The sequence below is a fragment of the Mirounga leonina genome, unplaced genomic scaffold, assembly GCF_011800145.1.
Source record: "Mirounga leonina isolate KUSES-001 unplaced genomic scaffold, KU_Mleo_1.0 Mir_175, whole genome shotgun sequence".
NCBI lineage: Eukaryota > Metazoa > Chordata > Mammalia > Carnivora > Phocidae > Mirounga > Mirounga leonina.
Window position 1 is genome coordinate 22,169,443 of NW_023270453.1, and position 25,646 is coordinate 22,195,088.

General features: G+C 58.1%; 2 pseudogenes; both read right to left on the reverse strand.

The window, feature by feature from the left end:
- Positions 1-12,194: 12,194 nt before the first annotated feature.
- On the reverse strand, positions 12,195-20,068 carry LOC118021978 (annotated as a pseudogene).
- A 213-nt stretch (positions 20,069-20,281) lies between these two features.
- Positions 20,282-21,036, reverse strand: LOC118021979 (annotated as a pseudogene).
- Between the last annotated feature and the right edge of the window lie 4,610 nt (positions 21,037-25,646).

The window sequence follows — 25,646 nt, forward strand, 5'->3', positions numbered from 1 at the left end:
CTTGGCCGACCACTGGTGCTATGAACCCAGCCCACTCTCCCCTGCCCATTTATCCTTCCTGGCCAGGAGGCGGTCAGAGGAGGAGCCTTGCATCCTCCAATCCAGAGTGAAGGAAGTGGATGATTCAGATGAAGGTCGTCGTACGACATGTGTCCCCACCACCCAGACACCCATCTGGGTCCACAGGCCCCAAGGGTGGGCATACAGCCAAGCAGAGGACTAGTCAGCCCCCCCTCCAAGGGGGGCATGGCTTCCTAGGCTCTGGATGGCTAAGATGCCTACCAGTCTGCATGCAGTGGCTACCGGCTCCCCTCTGTGGATCGGGGCTCCCACATCTTGCCTGGACTGGGAACGGGGTGTTTGAGTGTCCCTCCCTTTCTCGGCAGGCTGATCCCTGGCCCTGAGGCAGCTCTCCTTCCAGGTACGCCTCTCCTCTGCCCAGATGTAGAACGAGGATGCCCCCAGGAGGCCTTCAGGTATGGCTGCACCCAGGGACAGTGGTGCTGTCCTCACTATGTGACCTGTTTCCCCCAGGGAAGTTCATGTCCATGGGCTACCCTCAGAGGAGCAGGGAGGCGCCCAGGGACAGTGTCCCCCTCCCCACATCTCTGCCTGTCCTCTGCATCTTCCCTTCCAGGGCGGGGCTGACATGCACCCCCCAAATCACACGAGGAAACTGCCTTGGGCAGGACCAAGCCAAGTGCCTCCACACAGGAAAGGGCCCTGCTGTCCCCACCCGGGATGGCAGGCCCGATTCCTTGGGGACCCCACAACGCCCGCCCCTGGCTGTTACTGAACAGTTCTTAGTAGGGTGGCCATCTCAGTGCCATCAGCAGTCGGGGGGCAGATGGAAGTGACAAGGAGATAACCACCCCCTGGACGCTGTCCCCACCAGGCTCCACAGCCAGGGCCGGCTCCCGCCCCGCCTGTCCACCTGCCCACCTCCTCCCTCTCCCCTGGGCCTACTGGTCACCAGGGCCTCCTGCCCACCTCCCCACCTCACGGCCCCCGGACCCCTGCAGCCCCCACGCTGCCATCGGGGTGGCCCCTCCCCTAGGGGGGCCTTGCCCTGCCCCCACCCGGCCCAGACAGCAGCCTGGCTGTGTGTGGCCCCAGCGGCATCTCTCCAGGTGGCCAGTGCTCAATCCCGGTCCTCTCCAGATTGAGGGTTAGTTGTCTGTCTTGTGACCTCAGTTCTCTGATTCTCTGACCATTGAAAAGATGTTTCTAGGGATACTCAGGCACTGCGATGGGGTTGAGAGTGGGCACCACCCTGACACCCCGTCCCCCCTCCTCCCGCGCACCGTCATCCCCCCACTGACACCGCGCATCCACGGGGAAGGTGGGGCATTGGGGCTCATGCTCACCTTTGGCTGAGTGTCATCGAGCGTTGACGCCCCCTGGAGCCTCGCTTTCCCCGCACACAGTCATGTGTCATGGCCACGCCCACTCCTGCCGTGCCCGCTCGGGCTGTCTGTGTTCGGGGTCTTAGGACCAGGTGGCTGTGGTCATTCCTGTGCCCACTCCCCAATGTCTGCAGCGTGTGCGGGCGGGGGGCTGCTGCAGTCTGCATTCTCTAGACGAGGCCATTACCCTTCTCCAGAGGGGTTGTCCCCTCGAACTCCCTCCAGCAACTCAGGAGAATGTCTGTCACGCCTCATCCTGGCCACCATCTGATATTCTCACCTGTGGGTAGTGCCACGTTAGGTTTTCTGATTATTAATGGGGCGGAGCCCCTGCTGCCATAGAGAACACACCCCCTGGCCAAGGAAACCGTCCACTTCTGTTCTCAGACTTCAGTCCCCAGAGGGCTGCATTCCCTGCAACCATCCCATTTCATCTTAGGGATGCCCCCATATCCCATACAGGCCAATCGCGGAACTTCGTGGTCCTCCCTCGTGTCCATACACAGAAGACCGCCATCTGGGTTCCTAGGGCTGTGTCTGTCTGAGATGGCTCCCTAGACCAGATTCCCAGAGAACCCCTGGTGGCTATGCCACATTATTTCTAGAAAGACACTCCAGTTTCTCCTCCCCACAGTCCTGGACCCCAGTGCTCCCTCCATCAATGGCCAACGACCAGCAATCTTTGCTCAACCAAAACTTCTCCTGGGCCCATCTGCGCACTTCCTTGCAAAATCCAGTTTAGCAAGAGCCCTGCCTTTGGCACCTGATCACCCTCCACATCTGATGACAATTCTTCACTCCCCACCCTGGTACTCGATGGTGTGCAGGAGCCCCCATCGGTTGGTTCAGCCAGAATTCCCTGGATGTCTCCTCTTACTAAGTTCTCATTCAGAAACCCCTGCACCTTGGCTATAGGTCCCTACTTGTCTCTGCTTTACTCAGAATGGAGTCCAGTCCTACCCTTGTTGCCATGGCCCTGCAGAAAATGTGCTCTCTCCACTGTAACTCTGAATCCAACACTGGATACAAATGTGAGACATAATGTATCATGAGCCAAGGGTAAACCATGATATGTGATAAGTAACATAATACATATGATTGGGAAAACAGAATACAATAGAGGTATTACTTGCTACATTATGGGGGAAAAGCACAGGAGATACTCAATTTTTAATGTATTTTTTATTTTTTTAAACTTTTAAGTAGGCTCCATGCCCAAAATGGGGCTCGGACTCACAACACTGAGATTAAGAGTCGCACGCTCAACCCACTGAGCCAGCCAGGCACCCCTAGATGCTCAATTTTTGAAGTTTTTTGGTAACAAATAGCATGCTTCTGCTGTTTCCATTTGAGAGTTGTGTCTGTCTCATTTCTGGGGGAGCTAGGAGCTTCCCTGTGTCGCTCAGTGGCTTGTCTCCTCTGGCAGCTCTGCCCCTCCTTTGTCAATTCGAGTTCTAGGCTTCTTTTCATCATTTGGAGATTTTCAATTAAATGAATGCATTTACACTTAGTTTTTCACAGTTGCTGAAAACGGTTTTGTTTGCTTTTTGAAGTTGGAGGTGTTTGTGTTTATAGACTGCAGATTTAATTATTATTCATTCACGTGTACACACAAGCTTTGCCTTTAATCCTTCTAGAACTGATCTCCACGTCAAGTGAAGCTCTAGGACCACCAGGGCAGGAGCCTTCTTCATCTTTGCACCTCCAAACTCCAAACCCCTCCTCAGCCCCGACTCCTGCTGTCCGTGCAGCCCACCAAGGGATGGGGACAGAGGAGCGCCGGGAGTCCACCTCCCAAAGCACGGGAGACCCAGGGCCCTGGCTCTGCACAGTCAGACTCTCCTCTCAACTGCCCACTGATAAGAAACCTCTTATAGGGGAGGCACACAGGCTGCTCCTTTTCCCTCTTAATCTAGAAGTTATTTTTAATTACAAATGTAGTACATGCCCACTGCAAACTCTTGATGGATACAGATGTGTTAAGACAAGAAAACAAGAAATCCGTCTTCCTTCCTCCTTCCCCCATCTCACCCAGGGGTAATCATTGTCCATAGTGGGGATGATGACTTCTAGAATTTTCTTAGGCCTGTTTAGGCCCTGGGCTGGATGAAGTGTGGAGGGAGGGGCATTTCAGGAAGAAAGGCTCAGGGGGGACAGGGTGGGGGGTGGAAAGACAGGATTAGGCTCCTTCAAGCCCAGAGCTGTAGACCAGAGCAGGCCTGGGGCCGGGGAGGGGAGCAGGGCAGGGGGTGAGCCTATACCAGGGGTGTCCCCGTATCCCTGAAAACCATACCCACACAGCCCAGCTCCTGTTCACAGATACAAGTAAGCCCAGCTCAGACCAGGAAGGGTCAGGGCCGAAGGGCAGTCTGAGCCAAGCGAGCAGCTACTGTGAAGGTGGGAGCAAGGAGGAGGGGTCCTCCTGAGGGGCCTCCACACAGGCCCACAGAAGCCACATCCACTGGGCGACAGGAGACGCCACCCGGCCAGGAGGGCATCCGGGGGCCAGAGCAGGGAGGCATGCAGGGACAGAACACCCCTCCCTGTGCCTCAGTTTGCTCTCCTGTCAAAGGAGACAAGGGGCACAGTGTTAGAGATGTGGAGGGACATGGTCTTTGGAGTTTCCTTCTGAAGCCGGGGCGGGTGCAGGCAAGTCCAGCCCCTCCCAGGGCCCCTAATCGGCTCAATCACGAGGCCCGGCCACAGAGAGGACGGTTAAGAAGGGCCTGACCTGAGCCGGACAGCTGGGCGCTGTGCCCATCTGATCTGTGGTGGAGACCACAGGAACACAGGCTGGGTGTGGGGACGGGGAGTCTGGGGATGGCTTCCTGGAAGTGGGGAGCACTGATCCCCACCCCTGCCCGGGTGAGGAGAAAACAACGTGGGTTTGCCCACAGGGCACCATGGATCTGACGTGGTCCTGCTGTGGTCTGTGTGTCCCTGAGCCAGCCACTTATCGCCAGGTAACAGGATGCATGGGGGGACAAAGGGAGGCGAGGTCCAGGGCTTCGGGTGCGCAGAAGGAGCAGATGGGGCCCCCCCTCAGCTCCTCCTCCATCCTACCCCGCTGCGGGACGGTCCAGCCTCCTCCCCAGCTGAGGGTGTCGAGGACAGGAGGGGAGAGAGGGAACGTTGTCTAAACTTGATTGTGATAGCGGCTACTTGATTGTATACATTTGTCCGACTCATTGATTTGGACATTTGCATTTTTTTTAAGATTTTATTTGGGGCGGCTGGGTGGCTCAATCTGCTCGGTGTCCGCCTTTGGCTCAGGTCATGATCTCAGGGTTCTGGGATGAGTGGGGCTCCCTGCTCAGCGGGGAGTCTGCTTCTCCCTCTCCCTCTGCTGCTCCCCCTGCTTGTGCTCTGTCGCTCACTCTAATAAATAAATAAAATCTTTAAAAATATATATATACTTTTTTATTTATTTATTTGAGAGAGGGAGAGAGGGAGAGAGGGAGAGAAAGGTGGCAGCCAATAGAGGCCGCCCTCCCTTCCAGACACCAATGGGAGGGCGCGGACGCGCAGCCCCGCAGACCAATCAGGAGTGGCCTGCGTGCCCCCTGCGAGGCCGCGGTCCCTCCGCGGCGCCCCCCTCGCCCCCCCCCCTGCGGAGAGCCGGCGGCGGGGGGGAGGGGGGCTGCGGGGGGCGGGGCGCCGCGAGGGGCGGGGCGCCGCGGGGAGGAGGGGCTGCGGAGAGCTGCGGGGGCCGACGCAGGGCGTGCGGGCGGCGGGTCAAGGAGCGAGCCGCTTCCAGCCTTCCCCGGCTGCGACCCTCGCTGCTGGGGTCTGCGCTCACTCGGCGGGTGTCCCCGTGCCCCGGGGAGCCAGGCGTTATCTTCCAAATTTGTAGCCGCCGCTGCCTAGGGGGAGCCCTAGGCCTCTCCTTTGAGGGCTGGCCCCGCCCACACCTGCCGCCCGGACGACTACCAGCACGCAGAGCACCCCTCGGGGCCTCTGCCTGGGACAAGTGCGGGTGCCACCCCTCTCCGCGACGTTTTGGAAGAACTGGCCAGAAGATACCAAGCATTTATTCCTTGCAGGTGGGTGCTGGCGGCCCCCAGGCATCCCCCACCCCCGCAACTCGTGCTTCCATCCTGGCCCCAGCTCTTTGCCTTAAACAGGTGCAAGGCAAACTGCCAGCTTCCCTTTCCCGTTTTCTCCGCTAAAGCCAGGACTTGGGCTCCAGTGGTCAGCTGGCCACATGGGGGCGGGTGGGAACAGGGAGCACGGAGCAGGGTCGGGGGGAGGGAGGATGAGTGCGAGAGGCAAGGCCAACAGGACAGAAGGGAGAAGGGGTGCACAAGAACATGGGAGAAAGATGTAAGAATGCAGACCGATTAGAGGGGAGGGGAGGGGTCAGCCCCTCTGAAAGTTCCTCCGTCGGAGCAGGTGGCGCTGGATCCAGGCCCGGTAGGCAGACACCCTGGCATACACCCCCGGGAGTCCGGGCTCAGCGCATCCCCTGCTGAAGCTCACCACTGCCGCCTGCACCCAGCGCCTGTCTCTGAGCTGAAAGACCAGGGGGCCCCCGGAGTCGCCTTGAAAGAAGCAAGAATAACGTTTGTTATTCCCTCCAGTGGGACTCGGGTCTGTGCAGCAGGGGTGGGAGCTCTCAGACTGAGGCTAACATCAGGGAGCTTGTCAGAGGGGGCCGGATGCTAAGGCAAGGGGAGGACACACAGGGCAAGCTCCCTTGGGGCTCCAGGTAGCAGGTGTGGTAGCCCCGAGTTTCCATCTTGAAGAGGTTCCTCCTTGCAATCTGCATATCAGCTCTAGCTGCCTCTTTTTTTTTGTTTGTAACAGCTGAGGACCCTTAGGTTCAGAGGTCAAGCAATTTGCTGAAGGTCGCACAGCTAGTAAAAGCAGTGCTGAGATGTAGTCACTTTGTTATTATTATTGTTGTTGTTATTATCCAAAGCCTGCCTGCTTGTTCCGATGCACACTGCCTCCCTTACAAGGTGCATGGCATCTCTGGGTCTGGACCCCTGTCCCTCTAGCCCCTGCAGGAGCTGCTCACCTCCCTGTGACAGCTGGAGCCCACACTTTCTGCTTTTTATTGTCAGGATGGCTCTGGACTCGTTCTTACAAGAAATCTTTGTCAAGTTCCAGCTCCAAGCCAGACGCTGTTCCACCTTGGGTGAGAAAAGTCCCCAACCTCGTGGAGCTAGATCGTAAGATGCCACCCCTGCCCCAAGTCCAGGATCCAGCCTGCTTCCCAGGGTCACTTAGGATTAGAGAGGGGACCTGGGAGAGCCTTTTGCTAAGCACGGAGGAGGTGTGTCACTGCTTCCCTGTGAAAGGGGGCTCTGCACCCTCACTCCCACTGCATTTACGGGGAAACTGAGGCCTACAGGTGTCCAGTGACTCTCCAGGACCCCACAGTGAATCAGGGGCAGGAACATAGGCCAGAGGGGACTGACCTCACAGAATCCCTTTTGGCCCTGGACGTAGCCAGCACAGAGCATTTCCTTGGTGATGGGCTCCGGGTGGTAGGCAAACGATGCGCACATCTACCTCCCACAGCCTATGGGGCTCAGGCAGGGCCACTGTGGGACACAGGGGACAGCGGCTGAGGGGCCCTCAGGGACCGCGAGGTGGTGTGCCACTCTCTGTGAAGAGCTAAGGTAGTGGCTCCACGGTTCTCTCCCCAGGGCCCACATTCCTATCATCTGGGCGGGGTGGAAGATGCCAGGCCAAAGCAGGGCTGAGCGGTGCAGGATGAGGCCTAGGCCGGCCTCTACGTTGAGGTGAGGGGCAGAGAGAAGACTGGGGTGACTCCACCCTTGCATGCCTTCAGCTCAGGGCAGCTCCCTGTGCCCCAGCCCCCAGCCCCTTGCCCCTCACTCACCATTCTGCCAGATGTCCCTCCAGCCGGTCACCCAGCAGAGGGTGCCTGTGGGAAAGTCGGAGCCCGGTGGAGCCAGAGGGATGGGTCTGATGGCGCTGGAGAAGGGCACAGGGCAGGCCAGTTTCAGCAGAGCCACGTCGCCACCCTAGAGGGCGTCCCCATTGGAGGGGTGCTGGATGACGCGGACGGCAGCCACAGAGACGGAGTCCTGGGGACTGGGATACAGCACAGCCTCTCCCAGCTGGATGCTCAGGTCCTGCAGATTCGTGAAGCTGGGCAGGAAGCAGAAAGGACATGGTGGGCTCTGAGGGCGGTGGTCCAGTGGCTTCGGCTTCACCCAGCTAGCTCTGCTGGGGAGAGGGCATGGCACTGAAGGACCGTCTGCTCTACCTGGCCCTCTGAGTCGGATCCAGGCATGAGGAACACAGGGCACATCCTCTGGGCACTTGTCCCCAGGAAACCCCATCTGGCAGGGAAAGACTCCCATGTAAACTCCAGCTCCAGGTGACAGGTGGTTCAGCCTTTGACTGTGGAGAGTCCTCCATGCAGCAGGGCCTATACTGGTGGGGACGGAGTGGACACAGCCCTGCTCTTCCTGGGCCAGACAGCCGGGGCACAGTGCTGAGATGGCCAGGGGTGCTGGGGGGCAGGTTGGGCTGCACTGGAGTGGTGGGCAGGGAGACAACGTTCTCGGCAGGGGCAGGGGTACAAGTTGGGGGAGCTGCGTTTGGGGGGCTGCGGAACTCATGGAGCACGTCAGCAGGCCCCCTCCCTGGCATCTGAGGACAGCAGGTGGGCAGTGACCTGGGAGGGGCCATTCGAAAGCACAAAGGAGGCAGGAACTTGTTGATGAAAGTGTTTTGAGTTCCTCAGGGAGCCGCTCTCTCTGGGCCTGATGCCTATGACCGATGGAGGGCTACATTGTCCCAGCAGGACTGCCCCTAACCCCAATGTCCCTTTTCTCAGGGTCCACATCCTGCATCTGCCTCTTGCGTATCCTTCGGTCTTAAGCAAATTACTCACCTCTCTGTGCCTCAGTTTCCCATCCTGGAACATGGGGGTAAAAGTATCTACCTAAGGCGGTTATCCTGAGTGTGCTTGGGACAGTGCCCTGGGGCAGGAAGCCCCCAGTAACCGTCGGCCACGATTTCCAGGACTGGACATCTACCGAGGACATCCCAGGAACAGCCCCAGCACCAACAAAATTGTGAAAGGCTTATTTACCCCAAGATGACACCTGGGACCAGCCGATTATACTTTAATTATTGCATCTGCTAAGGTTAAGTTGACACCATAGCTCAGGTTCAGGAGGGACCAACCTTGATTGTGAATTCTCTTTATATAGAATTCAGTACCCGATTGTTTTATGATAGTTTGATTCTGCTTTTCTTTTTTTTTTTTTTTTAAGATTTTATTTATTTATTTGAGAGAGAGAATGAGAGACAGAGAGCACGAGAGGGAAGAGGGCAGAGGGAGAAGCAGACTCCCTGCCAAGCAGGGAGCCCGATGCGGGACTCGATCCAGGGACTCCAGGATCATGACCTGAGCCGAAGGCAGTCGCTTAACCAACTGAGCCACCCAGGCGCCCCTGATTCTGCTTTTCATTTTCAAATATCGTCAGAGGGCATCTAGCTCTTGAAACACTCTCTACTTTCTCGTACACCCATGCTGAGCAGCATGATAACAATCGCTGAAACGGGGTGCAATGCAGGTGTCCACGGACAGAGGAATGAATGTACAAAACACTGCCCATCCGCACAGCGGGATAACATCCAGCGAGAGAAAAGAGAGAATTTCTGACACTTGCTATAATAACATGGGTGACCCTTGAAGACCTGCTCGGTGCAACTGGCCCGATTCCAGAGAATACGCATTGCAGGATTCGGCTTCGATGAGGTCCCTGCGATCGTCAGAACCATGGAGATGGGAGGTGGAGGGTGGGTGCCGGGCCGGGGAGGGTGGGCGTGAGTGCTTAGTGGGGACAGAGCTTCAGTTTGGGAAGACAGAGGAGTTCCTGGGGAGGGGAGTGGTTACTCAACAGTGGGAACTGTGGACTGAGAAGGGATCGAGAGGATCAATTTTATGTTGTGCATTTAACCAGAGTTCCAAAAATTGGAAAAAAGTTCCTGACTTCCAAGTATTGTCAAATAATTAAAGTTTGTTTTCTTTCCTAGTTGGAAGGGAATGGCCAGCGTCTGAGGCACAGTCCTGGAGGGGAGAGCCAGGTGCAGGCGCCAGGCCCGCCTGCGGGGCTCCGAGCCGCCTGCCAGTGGCAGAAAAGGCCGGGGAGCCCCGTGGGCCCGGGTGCTGCTCCAGACCCACAATTCTCTTCCCCGCACAGCTGCCCCAGGGCATCTCACGGCCCGGGCTGCCCAGTGTGGGGAGGCAGGACTCACCTGGAGACACAGTGGGCGGCGGTCAGCACCCACCGGTGGCTGATAAGACTGCCTCCACAGATGAGCTGCCCCTGGTCTCGGAGGCTGACCTGCCAGGGCCAAGGCCGGGGTGCTGCCGCCATACCCCCAACGATACGGGCCTCCGGGCTGAAGCTCCTCCCTGGTGGAGAGACAGGGTCACCAGCCGGCCTCCTCTGGGGAAACAGGGCCCGGTGGGGGGCCGGAGAGCTCCTGCCACCTCCACCGCAGATTCGATAGCCCACACTCAGCTTTCTGAGTTGCAAACGGCACTGCCCAGTGGAACTTTCTACAGGGATGGGCATGCTCTGTACCATGGTCCAGTGCGGTCCAGGCCCCTGGCCACGGGAAGGAAGTGTGCCCTGGGACTGAGGAGCTGAATTTTTCATCGTAATTGTAAGTAATCTAGACGTCAGCAGCCCCCATGGGTGGCTGGTGGCACCAGGTTGGAGAAGGAGGCAGACCTCCAGTCTCCCTGCCCCTGGATGGCATTTCCACTGCTGTGATTTTGAAGCTTAAATGACACAAGTCACGGGAAAGCCCTGCATGTGGTTCTGGCACGCGGTGGCGGCGGGCAGGGCACCAGGAAGCCTCGGTTTACCATTCTCTGCCTCGACTTCCTCCTGAGTCCCACGCAGAGCAGCTACTCCAAGGGAAAGGACTCTGAGAGCGGAAGGTTACCGAAGGGCATGTGTGCGTGACGGTTCTCGCACACAGACCAGCGGGGTACAAGCTGTGCAGCCCCAAGGACAGTTTGGATCGAATATGTCCCCCCCACCCCCACCCCATCTCCCAGGGAGCTGGGAAGCAAGGAGCCCAGGAGGGACCGTGGAGCGTGCATGTGGCTGGAGAAGGCCCCGGCTCGGAGGAGCCATGGACTGGGTCCCCACGGTCAGAGGTCCGGGTTCCAGGCAGATGGGTGCTCTGGCTGTGGGACTCACCCCTTTCTCCCAGGAAGGGGAGCACAAGGAGCACTGGAAGGAGCCACATCTGTAGACAGAGGCAGGATGGAGGGTGTTGGAGCCCCGGCCAGCACTGGGGGCTGCAGGACCAGCCTCCCCGCAGGTCTCCCCACTGCAAAGACCAAGGGCTCCAGAGAGAGGGCGAACCAGGTGGCCCCTAGCGTGTCCTCTGCCAGCATCACCCCTGTGACCCTGGCCTTGTGGGGGTCACACCACCCCAGTCCCGGGAATGACCACAGGAAGAGACGGGGGCTGGAGCTGGAGAGGTGAAGCCTGCCCCTCCTGCTCTCCGAAGACCCCCTCCTTATCTGGACAGACGTGTACCAAGGGCCCAGCGGAGACTCCAGGTTCTCCGTGAGCCTTGGTGGCGTCTGACTCTGGCATGATGTCACCATGGCCTGGAGCTACACCCAGCCCCTCCCCCTTGGCCTCCGACCTCTTCCCTGTCCCTGGCGGTTCTGACGCCTGCTGTCCTGCTCTCAGCTCTGTTCCCTCCTGCCCTGCATGTGGGGAAGAGGGCCTGGTCCCTCCCTGGCCCCCCGGCCCAGCCCCAGGCTCCGGGACCCTGCCGCCCCAGCGAGGCAAGGCCACACAGGTGGTCAGGGATCAGGCTTCAGGCAACGGGGTGGGATTTGAGGTAAGCCCAGGCAGAGTGACCTTCAGCATCTGCCTGGTCCAGGTGCAGAGCAAACACGGAGCAGGAAGGACCAAGAGGTTCTGGGAGGCACGGCTCTATTGATTCTGGCGAGGCCAGAGACACCGAAGCCTGTCTTATCTCAGGCAGTCACTCCCTTCCTGCCCCTGCCCAAGGGCTCCCCGCAAACGCCATCCTTCCAGGGAGCTGGTGGGAGGTGGAAGGAGGGACCAGCAGAGGCCAAGGGGCAGCCACGGGGCGAGAGATCTGTTACTTCACAGAGCGGCCGGACCGTGCTGGGCGGGCGGCCCTCCGTCGCTTGCTGGGCCCCCCGTAAATGCAGGAACGTGTGCTGGGGACTTTGGGTGTTTGATCATGTTCACGTATACAAACATAATTCCACCCCCGTGACCAGTGGAAGTACACAGCTCAATGCCATTTAGCCCATTCCCACTGCTGCCCGCCCACCCGCCATTGGGCTCCAGGATGTTTTGCCCCCACCAAGGGCCACTCAGCCGTCCCCTCCCCAGCCCCAGGGCTGTGGCCCCCGAGTGGAACCGACACTGAGATCCTCGCTCGCCCTTCCCAGGCCTGGAAGGACACTGGCCCCTACGTGCAGCCCTCTGCACATCAGGGCTGGGGGACACACTCCCACGGAAAGCCACGTTGCCCGTGGTCAGCCCATCCCACAAAGACTCTGGCCACACTCGGGTCATTCCTCAAGCTCTTTAATCTGACAGACAGCGCAGTGAGGCACCCTCTGCCCCAGAGGCCTCCGGCCCCACTCCCCAGCATCCTCCTGCTCTATCTGCCACCAGTCGGGGAGGCCGGGGACACTGAGAAGGTGGAGCCCAGACCAGAGCGAGTGAGGCTGAGGCTGAAACAGCAGGCCCTGGGAGAAGGCAGGAGCCGCTGCTCCCAGCTGGGTCAGGGGCACCTCCAGATCTGCTGCGTGATCCAGGGCACATAGGTCTGGATGCGCGCGTAGACCCCGGGAATGTTGCGCAGGGCACAGCCGTAGCCCCAGCTGACCACTCCTACCAAGTACCAAGTGCTCTTCGCCTTGCAGACCAGAGGGCCTCCAGAGTCGCCCTGCGGGAGGAGAGGGAGGGCTGAGTGGCCGCCAGCAGCCGGGGCGGGACAGGGGGCGGAGATGGGGTGGGACTCACGTAGCAGGAGTCCGGGCCCTCAGTCCCCGTGCACAGCATGTCGTCCTGGATGATCTTCCCCTGCTGGCCCTGTCCAGAGGCGTGGTACAGCTGGTCACAGACGGCATTCTCCACCACCTGCACCCTCACCTGCTGCAGGCGTTAAGGGGGGGTGCTGTGACTCTGGGAGAGGCGACCAGAGGTTGGCAGCATGTCCTGCCCAGCCACCTGGGGCCCCGCAGAGCACAGCCTCCCCCTGGCAGGCCGCTGTGGGGCCCCCTGGGGCGCAGGAGGCCCTGCCCACCTCTGAATTCCTAAGACTCTGCTGACAGAAAGACCAGAAAGAAAACAGAAGGGTGAGTTTTTCTGGTTTTCCCCCCAAAATATCTCCTTTTAAAGTGGAAATAAGCATTTGCATTTCCCCATCCCAAGACTGAGCCCTGAGCTCAGTCTGCCTGTCAGCCAGTCACAGAACCGTCCAGCCTGGGGGGGCCAGATCTCCCTCCCGAGTGGAGGGTATGGCGCGGGGGTGGGGGGCACTGATGTGCGAGCAGCCCCTTCTCTTTCCTTTCTGGAACCTGCAACCCCCTGCCCGCCAGGAGTTCCCGGGGATGACAGGCTTGGGAAAGACCCCGCCAGGCCCCCGCCCCATACACACGATGCATCCTTATGGCGCCCCAGCCAGTCACCCAGCACCGGTCCTCTGGGGTGACCTCAAGCTGGGCTGACGAGAGCCTGACCTGCTTGACGTTCGCAGTGCCCTCCACAGTCTGACAGCTGGAGCAGGGCGATGTCCGCGCCCAGATTGGCGTAGTTGCAGTTGGGGTGGACGATGACACGGCTCACATTCAGCAGCCTCCTGCCCCCATAGAGATACACGTCCCCGGCATGGATGCTCTAGGCTGAGGGGTCGGTGTCCTTCCTGGGGTCAAAAAGAAGCCACAGAGGTGGTTCCTCCTAGGGCAGCCCCCTGGGCACCGCGGGGAGGGGAGTGGCAATTCCAGGCAGAATCCTACCGTGAACCCAGGTTTCCCACCTCCTGATTCCCCCCATGTCCCACCCAGAGCTGGACAGCAGCACGTGGGACTCACCGGAAAATGCAGTGGGCGGCGGTCAGCACCCACCGGGGGTGGATGAGGGAGCCCCTGCAGATGTGCACCCAGGAGGCCCAGTGGTAAGCGTAGATTCTCAGGCTGACCTGCCATGCCACTTCCCCTGGGGGGCATTGTGGCCACCGATGATGCCCACCAGCTCCTGATCAGGAGCTGGACGCTGAGGAAGCAACAGGAGATGGTGCTGAGCCCGGCTGCCCCTACTTAGGCCCTCCTGGAGTGGCCGGAGGAGCTGTGTGCAGATGAGCTGCCACAAGGCCTCCCAGCGGCTGGAACTAGAGACAAGGTTACAGGAGCTTCTGGAGAAGGGAGGGGTCCTGTGGGGTCAGGATTCACCTGGGGTCCCAGCAGTGGAGCTCCCCAGGAGGAAGAGGGCCGAAAGCAACACCTGGAGCATCTGCAGGGGGAGAGGGCATGGAGGGATGGCTGGGACTCAGGCCCCGGGCTCAGGGATGGAGAGGGCCCGGAGCCTCTGCAGGTGTCTGGGAGGGGCCAGCACCCCTACCTTGCCTGGACTCCATGGGCCTCTGCGCTGGGGGCCTCCTGTGCCCCTTTATCTCTTGGCCACAGGAAGTAGGCAGGCAGCTTGGTCAGCCCTCCACTTGGAGGGGAGGTTGGGGAAGAAGGGCAGTCGGGTGCCAGGTTGAACCCATTGGTGGCTGCCCGCCTGGGTACGCCGTCCCCTGGCCCTTCCCCAAGCTGAGGCTCATCCTGAGCCATGTGGAGTGGCCGTCCCGCCGGTATCTCCAACAGAGCAGAGCCGCTGGGAGGGTGGGGGCGGGAGAGGGGGCGGTGCCCACAGCTGTGCCCACTCGCCCCAAGGCAGCCTCCTACACCCCCATGAGCTAACGCTTGAACCAGGGCCCAGGGAGGCACCCTTCCTCACCCCCAGCTCTGAGCACAGGTTGCCACGTTCCACAGGCCTCAGGCAGGTGGCAATGTATCGGGCAGAGCTTCTACCCCACAGTCGACGGGCTCCCAGATCCCAGGGCACCCCACACACACCGTTCCTAGTTCATGCAGTCTCCAAAAGGAGGGTGGCCTTTGCTTCCATAGAGAGGACCACAGAGAATCAGCAAAGCTGGAGACCAGATTAACCTGAGGCCGATTCCTCATCACACACCTGGAGATTGAGGCCCGGGGAGCCCTGCGGCCCACCCCCAGCTCACTCTGATGCTTCCTCAGGACACATCTGAGCAGCAGAAGCCCCAGAACCCGTGGCAGGCCCAGCCCCGGGTGCTTCTCCACCCCCCCCCCGCCCCACTTTTTGACCAGGGCAGACTCATGCTCTTCACCCAGGTTGGCCTGGCCCTTCGGGGCAGGTGCAATGTCCTGCAGGGGCTTCCCCACCTGGGGACAGCCTCCACCCCTGTGCCCCCATCCTGAGTGGCCTGCACACCCCTTGCCCTGCTGGGCCCTCTCTCCTGTGTCAGGAGCAAGCTGTGTCTCAGCTTCTCCAAGGGTGACTCAGGAAGATGATGCCTGAGCCCCGTTCAGAGCTTCCTGTCCCCTGAGCTCCAAGCTCAGAACAGCCTCTGTGGTCAGTGGTGACAGTGATTCGGAGTGGCTCAGGGCCACTGGGCCTCAGGAACCCAAGGGAAGGTGACCAGGGAGACAGCATACCTTGACCTAGAGCCACCTCCAGTGGGGACAGAAGGACAGAGGGCCACGATAGGGTCCCCGTGCCAGGTAGCCCAGCCCAGCCCTGTTTGTCCAGGGCACATGGGCACAGGGCAATGGAGTGGACAGAGTGAGCCCAGGGGACCCCAAGAGGCATGCTTGGGTGGAGAAGCCTGCGTCCCTAGTCTTGGAGAGCCCCATGCTAAACATGGCAGCATGCGGGCAGGCGGAGTGGGCAAGGATAATTCTGGAATTGGTGAACAGGAGTCTAAGCACTGCACCCCAGCCTTTGAGGTATGGCTTGGGCTGTTCCAGGCATGGCTGAGACCTATGGCCCATCAGAGAAAGCTTTGCATCCAGCATCCGGGAAGAGAGAAGAGGGAGGACATGGGTCACTGAGGGAAAATGGCCTTCTAGAGAGGCGTGGAAGGAGGGGGCACTGGTGCTCCGGCCTCTTCCCAACTCAGAGCCAGGCTCTGATGGAGGGATGGATGGACAGCTGCCCCAGAGGGCAGCTCCTCACACCCTCCTGCCTCTGGCCTGGTGCCCACACCTGGGACAGCCGCCACAGCATGGGGAGTGACCCCAGCTGCAGGAAACACCCAGGGTCCCACTTTCTGTGCCAATCGTGAGAACTGGGTCCCTTATCTAAGGAGATCAACCTCAGACCATCAGTCTCTGGTCGTCCTGGCTTTAGCTGTTAAGCAACCGGGCCCGGGGCAGGATACCTGCTTGCCTTGATAGGCTCAGGACCAGACCACCAAGAGAAGGCTCAGCGATAGGATCAGAGGAAGGCTTGGGGGCTGTGTGGTGGGGGGCTTGCAACCATCAGGACTGGGGCCAGAAGGAACTGGCCGATGATAGGTCAAGTCCAGGACTGTGGCCAGGATGCCTGGTTCAGGGATACCATTAGGTAAAGGATGTGGCTTCCCCAGGCTGGTTGCAAAAGCTCTTCGTTGGGCAAAAGACTGGGCAGGGGGTCCTAGCATGGACAGTGGTGTCTCGGAGGGATCACGGGAACCTGGAGGGAGGAGCGTCCATCACCACATTTCTTCAATGGCCCCAGTGGTGACCCGGTCTTTGGGCACAAACAGAAACACAATATCAATGAACACGAGTTCCCTGGCTTTGGCAGAACTCTCTGGAAAGACCTGGAAGGTCCTCCCACATGTTTTAGGGAGTCCTCACAAAGAATCTCTCTTTTGCAGGGGGGCCAAATCTCCACATCACACAGCGAATGCCCGGCATCTCTCATGACGAGGACCACTGCACTTCCTGGATAGGAAGAGGGGTTCCCAGGGCCATTTTGATGGAGCCATTGAGATGTTACCAGTTATAAGCAGATGTTTGGGGAAAAACTTAAAATCCACTTTGATGTGGCTTTTAAAAACCAGAAAACTCTTTTCCTCCAACATGAAAATACTTTTTTTTTTTAATTATGAAAATAATGTAACTCAGGCTACAAAAAAAAATTAGAAAGTTGAAATTCTCATTAATCTTCTGCCAGCAGTAGCCACCGTGGCCACCCACGATCACTCCCACACTCACAGTTTGTATGAGGAGCCAGACCACGATGCCACTGTGAGCACACATTCCCTTCACCACCACCCCTCCGTAGAGAAATACATCATTGTTAGTGGTGCACTGTACTCAGCTGTATGGATCTAGAGTAAATTATTTAACCAATTCCCCATGGACATTTAGGTGGTTTCCAGTTATTTGCTGTGAAAATAACAGTGGGGTAACATTCTGCACGTTCCTCATCCCACCTAATTATCAAAACACTCAGTCAAGTGTGGCTGAATCCAAAATGATACTCAAGCTGGGACCACTGAGCCATTCTGATCTGTCCATCCAATCCCTCCATCCACCCCTCCATCCATCCATCCATCATCCATCCATCCCTCCCTCCATCCATCATCCATCCATCCCTCCATCCGTCCCTCCATCCATCTCTCCATCCATCCATCATCCATCCACCCACCCATCCATCCCTCCATCCATCCATCCCTCCTCTTGCCAGCTACCCATCCCTCCATCCATCCATCCATCCATCCATCCCTCTATCCATCCTTCCACCCATCCCTCCATCCATCCATCCTCCATCCATCTCTACATCCATCTCTCCACCATCCATCCATCCAACCATCCCTCCATCTATCCCTCCAGTCCTCAATCCATACCTCCTCCAGCCAGCCACCCATTAGATGACTTGTCCATGTCTTCCATCCATTCAGACTTCACTCACTCACAAATTCACTTAAATACAGCAAAGACAGAGCTCCTGTCCCCATTTCCCAGCCCCAGAAAATGAAGCTTAACCAGCTGGTGGGTGGATTGGGGACAGCTGGGTCTAGGATTTAAAGCAATGCTTAGGGGTGCCAGGTGGCTCAGTTGGCAAAGTATCTGCCTTCGGTTCAGGTCATGGTCTTGGGGTCCTGGGATTGAGCCCCACATCGGGCTCCCTGTTCAGTGAGGAGTCTGCTTCTCCCTCTCCCTCTCCCTCTGTGTGCTCTCTCCCTCAAATAAATTAAAAAATCTTTTAAAAATAAAGCAATGCTTAGTGATTAAAAGAGAAAAAAGACAAAGTTTCTATGTAAATACTTTGGGTTAAAAGTTGGTACATCAGCATGAGTTTGTATACTATGTATTCAACAACCCTAGTGAGCCAGAATACATGCTGGGTCCTGAATGGAGCTTCCCTGCTGGCGCCCTGGCAGCACTCGGCGTCCAGAGGTGGCTGGACATGGCCATGGGTCTCTGGAGGGGTGGCCAACTCGGATCCAAGAGGCCCCCTCACATGTGCAACTGAGGGGGCCACACGCCGCCACAGCTGCACATGTTTGAGGTCACATGTTGTACAACCCACCGATGCAACCCCCAGGGGCCAGGGCTCATGCATCCTCCATTCCCTGTGTCCACCCCGTTCCAGATATTCCAGCTTCTTAAAAATCCCCTCCTATTCTTCCTCTTCACAATTCTGGGCCAGTCTTGGCCGTTTGCTCTCTCCTGCCTCTTAGGACAAGCTCTTCAGCCTCTGTGAAATCCTTGGTGACACATTGATCAAAACCGAATTGACTTGTAAATTAACTGAGGGGGATAGTCACCCCTCCACCATTGCTTTTTCTCATCCATACACATCAGACATTTTCCCTATGTGTTTGGGCTGCCTCCTACAACCTTCCCTCCACACTATAATTCCTCCCATAAAGACCTTATCCAACCGTCACTGAATTTGCCCCCACACGCCCTATAGCAGGGTGGCTTGTCCTGAGGGTCATCTTTATAAAAGTAACACTTTCCACTTTGTGGCCAGTAAGAGGCATGTGGCCAAGGTCAGCACGTATCCAGCGAGACTCTCTGGACGTGGAGAGTCATTATCTGTTTCTTACTCTGTGTTTTAATCAGGGTTCCCAGGGACCAAACAAGACCCAGGCTGGAGAGGGGTTGTGGAAGGGGACTTTGGTCTTCCAGCCACTGTCTTCTGCCTCAGTGGGCTTTCCTTCATGCTACCCACCCCACCCCACCCGACCCCCACCCAGTTTCCTGCTTCAGAATTTATTCATTCCTCCTCTGCTCCTTCACTTGTCACCCTGCTGGCAAGTGCAAGCAACATGTCTTGTCCTGACCTCCCATGACTGCGGCCCTGACCCTCCCATCTCACTGTTGGTTGGGTTTATGGGGTTGTATGGCCTTCCATGCTGTATTTCAAATCCTTGTGGCACATCTGCCTCCCCTCCAGATCCTGAGATCAAGGAAGGCAACGTGTACTCTCCTGTATGTGGGGATATGGCACCCACCAACATTGGTGGAATGAATGGGATCCTGAGGATGGCTCAGCTGTCTGTAAACTTACAAACACCCTCACTTGGTGACAGGGTGCATGGCAGGCAAGGTGGGATAGCGGATGGTGGCCCAGGGTTGGGGGAGAGTCTCAGATCACCTCATCCACCCCTGCTCCCCCTGCCCAAGCCCAAGCGTTCCCAGCACCGCCAGCACTCTGGGATTCCAAACAGGTGAGCTCGGTCAACCAGCTCCGCGGCCACACCCACCTCAAAGATCACTCTGACCACCAGCCTGTTTACAAGACAATTTAATGAGACAAGCGCACCTGTCAGCTCACCACCCCCATCAGCGCCCCCACCCTGCCTCTCCCCACGGGCAGGGGAGGATGGGGCCACAAGAGGGGCAGGACAGGGGAGGGCTGAAGCACAGGGAAGGGAGGGGAGTAGTGTGGGACGTCAGCTCGGCTCTGGGGACGTGATGGGGTGGAAGAAGCACCATCCTCTGCTGGCCGACAGCCTGGCCCCAACCTGAGGCTCACTGGCGCCTCCGGATCTGCCACTGGATCCGGGTCACATGGCTCTGGACGCTTGTGAAGATGGCGGGCAGCTCAATCCTGGAGCAGCTGATGCCCCAGCTGACCCCGCCCACCTGAACCCAGGTGCCTTTCTTCTTGCAGACCAGCGGGACCCCAGAATCACCCTGCAAGGAGAGGGGACAGTCAGTCACCGAGCACATAAGGCCAGGAGGAGACCCGCAGCTGGGGCTGGGCTGAACACCTCACATAGCAGGGGCTACGGCCCAGAGTGCCAGCACACAGCATGTCCTCCAGGATGACCTTCCCGTTGGCTCTTGCGTGAAGGTACTTCCCGTAACCTTCCTCACAGGCTTTCTCCTCTTCCAGCAGGATCTGCACCTGCTGCAGGCAGTGGGTGGGTGCAGTGGCTCTGGGGTAGAAGCGGAGGGGTCAGGATGTGGAACTGGCCACCGCCACCGCCCCCCATGCTGCAGAGCCCTCAGCACTGCCACTTCCCACACCACCCGGACCCAAACCTGCCACTCGTGGATTTGAGAGCATCAGGTCTGGGTCTGGGCGCACTGGGCTGACTGTCGGATCCTGCAAATACCTTTGACCCATCCGGCCCGGTTCCTTCATACAAAACCAAAATCAGAGTGTCCAAGCGGCCCCGTGCCCGCCCACACCTGGGGCACAGGTGGCTGTGAAGGGGGTTCCTATCTTCCCCAAGTATTTCTGAGCTCCTGAACCTTCCCCGCAGCCTGCCCCACCTGGTGGGCAGGAAGGATCCAGGACCCACCCCCCGGTGTTCTCACCATAGTACAGACCCCTGCCCTAGCCGGTCAGCCAGCATGTGTCCTCCGGGCTGAAGTTCAGGGACTGTGACGGCAGGGTGACTGGCCGAATGCCATGTGACACTCTCACGGGGGTGGCCAGGTTCAACAGGGCCAGGAAAACCCCAGAAAGGCAGTGATGTACTTGGGGTGGATGATGATGTGGCTCACGTTCAGCAGCGTCCTGCCCCCATAGAAATACACGTCCCTGGTGTGGATCCGGGAGACTGACGGGTCAGCGTCTTTCCTGGGGGAGGCAGACCCCAGGACCCTCTCAGTCTGAGTCCAGAACCCAAGTGGGCCCCAGTGTCTGCTTCCGCCCCCTTCCCCACCCTCCACACAGTGAGGGGTCCTTGGCATGACTCACCGGAAAATGCAGTGGGCGGCGGTCAGCACCCACCGGGGGTGGATGAGGGAGCCCTCGCAGAGGTGCTTCCAGGAGGCCCAGTAGTAATCGTAGATTCTGAGACTGACCTGCCATGGCCACTTCCCCTGAGGGGCACTGTGGCCCCCACCATACCCACCAACTCCCTCTCAGGGACGGATGCTGTGGAACAATGTGCAGGGGTCAGGGACTCAGCCGTGCCACCCTGCAGAGCCCAGGAGCTTTCTGGGCCATTCTCACCTAGGTCAGAGGGCCAGCTGGCCTGAGGGCAGGGCTGGGGTGCCAGGGCAGGCGGGCACAGTGCAGGGCTAGGACTCACCTGGGATCTTGGCGGGCACGGAGCCCCCCAGGCAGGAGAGGGTCAGAAGCATCAGCCACGGGCGCCTGGGTGGCTCAGTTGGTTAAGCGACTGCCTTCGGCTCAGGTCATGATCCTGGAGTCCCGGGATCGAGTCCCGCATCGGGCTCCCTGCTCCGCAGGGAGCCTGCTTCTCCCTCTGACCCTCCCCCCTCTCATGTGCTCTCTCTCTCTCTCATTCTCTCTGGCTCAAATAAATAAATAAAATCTTAAAAATAAATAAATAAATAAATAAAATCTTTAAAAAAAAAAAGAAGCATCAGCCACAGCATCTGCAGGGAAGAGGGGAGGGCAGGTGTCAGGAGACCAGGGCAAGAACCCAGGGTCTGGCAAGCCAGTCTCAGGGGTCTGACCATCAGTCAGCTTCCTCACCGTGGATGGACACACAGCCTTCCTCCCTGGGACTCCCTGGGAGTCTTTTTATCTTTCTTTCCAAGTAAGTGGGTGGGGTCTGGTCAGACTTTCCTGCCCCCAGGGTGGGGACATGGTGCCAAGCTCGGCCCCACTTCTAACCCCATCCATCCCCCCGCTGGGCCCAGAGCAGCTCCCGGGAGAGACACAACGGACCAGCTGCATGGCCTGTCCAGACCTGCTTGTCTCAGCCGGGACAATTGTGTGAGTCTGGAGACGTTTTTGGGTGCCAAACTGTAGGGTCCTTCCAGCATGGAGGCCGGGGACACCGCTAAACGCCCTCGGTTGCACAGGGCAGCCCACAACAGAAAGTCATCTGGCCCTCATATCCAGTGCCCAGGTTGAAATGGCCCTGGTCCAGGCGTGGCCATTCTGGTGGCAGGCAGACCTCGGCATCTAGAGGAACCCATTCTCCACGAGGGGAGGCCTGGCGCTCGGCTCCCATTGGCAGGTGCAGAAACCCCAGCCCATCCCAGCAGCCCAGAGCCTGGGCCTGTTCACCCACCAGAGTAGAGTTCCCACCTGGGTGCCGGGATTCCCTTCAACTGTGGACCAAGCGTTGGCTGCATGCAGGGAGAGAGTCCACCATCCAGTGGGATCTCAGCTGGGAACTGCGTCTCCCAAAGACAGCCAGGCCTCAGCGCCCCTGCCTGCCCTGTCACATCTGGGGGCTGAGGGGCCCAGGGAGGGAGGCGAGGCCATCTCTCTAGAACAAGAGTCTTACTTTCCATGGGGATTATAATGTGTGCGTGAGTGTGTGCATGAGCATGAGTGTGTGACCTGTGTGTGAGCGTGTGCCAGAGTGTGTGCACGTGTGCGTGAGTGTGCATGAGTTAACGTGCGAGCATGAGGCTGTGAGCATGTGTGCTTCGCCCTCTGCCCCTCCCCCAGCTCCTATGCACGAGGGTCTCTCTCTCTCTCTCAAGTAAATAAAATAAAATAAAGTTCCTCACGTAGATGCTTTGCGTGTCACTGGCTGCCGTGGTTCGGAGGGGCCCTCTGCCTGCCGGTCCCTCCACCACCTGCTTCTGTCCTACTAGAGTTGTTCGAACTCTCATTTGCTGCCGCCGCCGCCCAGCCCGCGCTCTCTGCCCTTCGGTGCTCTGGTGTTGGGTCGGGAGGGAGAGGTTCGAGAGGTGGTGGACCCCATCACGGGCACCCAGGGGAACCTGGCCACGAGGAAGACGCACGCACACGGTGGTCCTCTGTTAGCCTGTGGCCCCCTCCCAGCAAGAGATGCGGGGGACCTTACCTCGCCCATTGCTTCCTGCCTCCTGCCAAGTTCCAGGGTCCTTTTTGACCGGAAATTCCATTCCGCTGGGAGTGCATCTGCTTGCAATGGATACTTTATTTGACCACAACAATTAGAGTTACTGACATCTTTGCCCCTGCTTCACCACACCTGTGCTAGCTTCCTGGGCTGCAGGTCTGCGTGGGGCTCAACCCGCAGATGCCCCTCCACGTCCGGGGAGATCCTGGTGGGGCGGGGTGGCTGCCCCTGCAGGCCCTGGGGGCCCGGGGCTCATGGCCGCACTGCTCCAGCCTGGCAGGCTCCTCTCCTGCGTCTCCTCGTCTCGAACCCCCCTCTTCTTTGTCTTTTAAGGACGCCCATCACTGGATGTAGGTGCCACCCTAAATCCAAGACAACCTCATCTCAAGATCCTCAACTCACATCTGCAAAGACCCTGTTTCCAAATCAGGTCATGTTCACAGGTGCCCGGGGTCAGGAAGTAGACACTATTCAGCCCACCACCCTGCTCTTTCCTCCAGGGTTTATCGATCTTTCTCCTTCAGTTGTACGTCCTGTGGGACACCGAGGGGCCAGCCTCCCTGGCCTTGTCCCGGCGGAAATGCCCCATTTACCCCGACCTCACACCTGAGTCCAGGTGGACACCGGGTAAAGATAAAAGGGGGATGCAGGCCACTCCCATCCCAGAAGGACAGAACCCGCTCAGGCTCCCCAGATTTTGAGGTCACCTGGGCCTGGGGCTCCTCCTGCCTTCGGTGTCGAGGAGCCCAGGACACCGCAGGCCCCACATCTAGCAATGGTAGCCCATTGCCTGGGAGGGTTTGCGTGAAGTGGGGATTGTCTGGTCCTGGAAGGCTGAGTGTCACTGTCCCGGGAAACCATGTGGGACTGCTGTGTTAACTTGTACTTCACATCTGGGGCGACTGTCAGTGGCCCACATGTGGTCCCTCAGTGCACACGTCTGTCCAGGTGTTCTTCCTCCTGAATTGTCCTCGGCTGTGCCTGCTGCCTCCACATTGTCCATGGCCTCTGATGGCAAATTCAGGGAACCACAGCTGGTCCAGCCTGTGTTCACCCCCTTCCAGTTCCTGATGTTTGTGCACCTGCTTTCCTGCCCTATCTACCTCCCCAGAGCTCTGCCTCCCACTTAGGGCCAAGGAACTGACATTTGGCTTTGCAGCCCAGTCATTTCTTTATGGTCTGTTTCATGTGTTTCTTTTATTTACTTTTTAAAAAGATTATTTAGAGGCGCCTGGGTGGCTCAACTGTTAAGCATCTGCCTTCGGCTCAGGTCATGATCCCAGGGTCCTGGGATTGAGTCCCACATCGGGCTCCCTGCTTGGCGGGAAGCCTGCTTCTCCCTCTCCCACTCCCCCTGCTTGTGTTCCCTCTCTCGCTGTGTCTCTCCCTGTCCAATAAATAAATAAATAAATAAATAAATAAATAAATAAATAAATAAATAAAAAATAAAAAGATTATTTATTTATTTATTTATTTACGAGAGAGCATAAGCAGAGGGAGAGGGAGAAGCGGAGCCCCACGTGGGGCTCAATCCCAGGACCCTGAGATCACGACCTGAGCCGAAGGCAGATGCTTAATGACTGAGTCACCCAGGTGCCCTGACATGAAAATTCTTTGGAAGTGTATTTTTAAATTTCCAAATGCCGGAGTGTTTATGCCCATAATCTGATATGAGAATGAGCAAGTCTAAAGAAACAACATAGCCTCCTCTTGTTTTTGAATATAAGGTAACTGAAAGTGAGCTCAAGAGCAGAAAGCAGGCTGGGTATTCACCGAGGGTATTAATCAGGCGCTGAGAGCAGACATCCCAGGTCAGTAACCAAAGATGCATCCCCAGGACCCTCCCTCGGAAATTCAGAGGCCATGGATCTGAAGCTGCCTCGCTGCACAGTGTTTAGCTGCGACCTGTTCCTGCAGATCAGTCATGCGTGACCAGACATTTCATTTCTCCTGGAGGCGTTTGGACATTCCCAGTCCAACAACCCAGTGACAGACACACCGGGAGGGCAGCCCTGGGAGGCTCCTGGTGCAGGAAGCCCCGCCTGGGACTGAAATGGGGCCCAGGGCGACATCTGCAAGCACGTGGTGGGGCGTCCAGCTCCCTTCCCCAAGCCTGGCCTGGAGCCAGGGGAAGCAGCCAGAAGTTTCTCCTGGGGAAACTGAATAACCTCAGGGGAAAACCAACCAACAAACAAGACATTGCGGGGTATCCTACAGGGCAGCGGGTTTCGCAGGATGACCATTGGGCAGGGGCTGGTGTGCGTGCAGGCACCCCCCAGGCAAGTCTGCGGACCTAGTAGAGCCCCGCCAGGGCAGGGCGGCCAGGGCAGGCAACCAGGACAGAGGGCCTGGGTTTCCAGGGGGAGGGACAGTGGAGAGCGTGCAGAGCAGGCAGGAGGGAGACGCGATCAGAGGACCCAAAGGTAGCTGAGCTGTGGGAAGCGATGGTCACAGTGGAGACCAGGACAGGCCTGGGTCACTTAATTCACTCTTAGGTTGTATGTATACGGCCCCATATGGCGGGTGGCTCCCAGGGCCCCACATCAGCAGACAGTGGTCCAGGCTGGGGGGCAGGAGTGCTTAGGTCTTCAGCATGGCCACTGAATCTACCTTGGGGGTGCCACTTATATGCCACACCCTATACTCATTATTTGCTTAAAAGGTGGTTTCCTGCTAGACTGGAAGACTGAGGAAGGCAGAGGTCATGTTCTATTCATATCTGTATCTTCCATAAACAGCCCAGAGTCTGCCACATAGCATTTCAGGATGGATGGATGCATGAATGGATGAATGGATGGGTGGATGGGTGGATGGATGAATGGATGGATGGGTGGATGAGTAAGGGTGGATGGATGGATGTGTGGATGAGTGGATGGATGTGCAGATGGATGAGTAGATGAATGGATGGATGAGTGAATGGATGAATGAATGGGTGGATGAGTG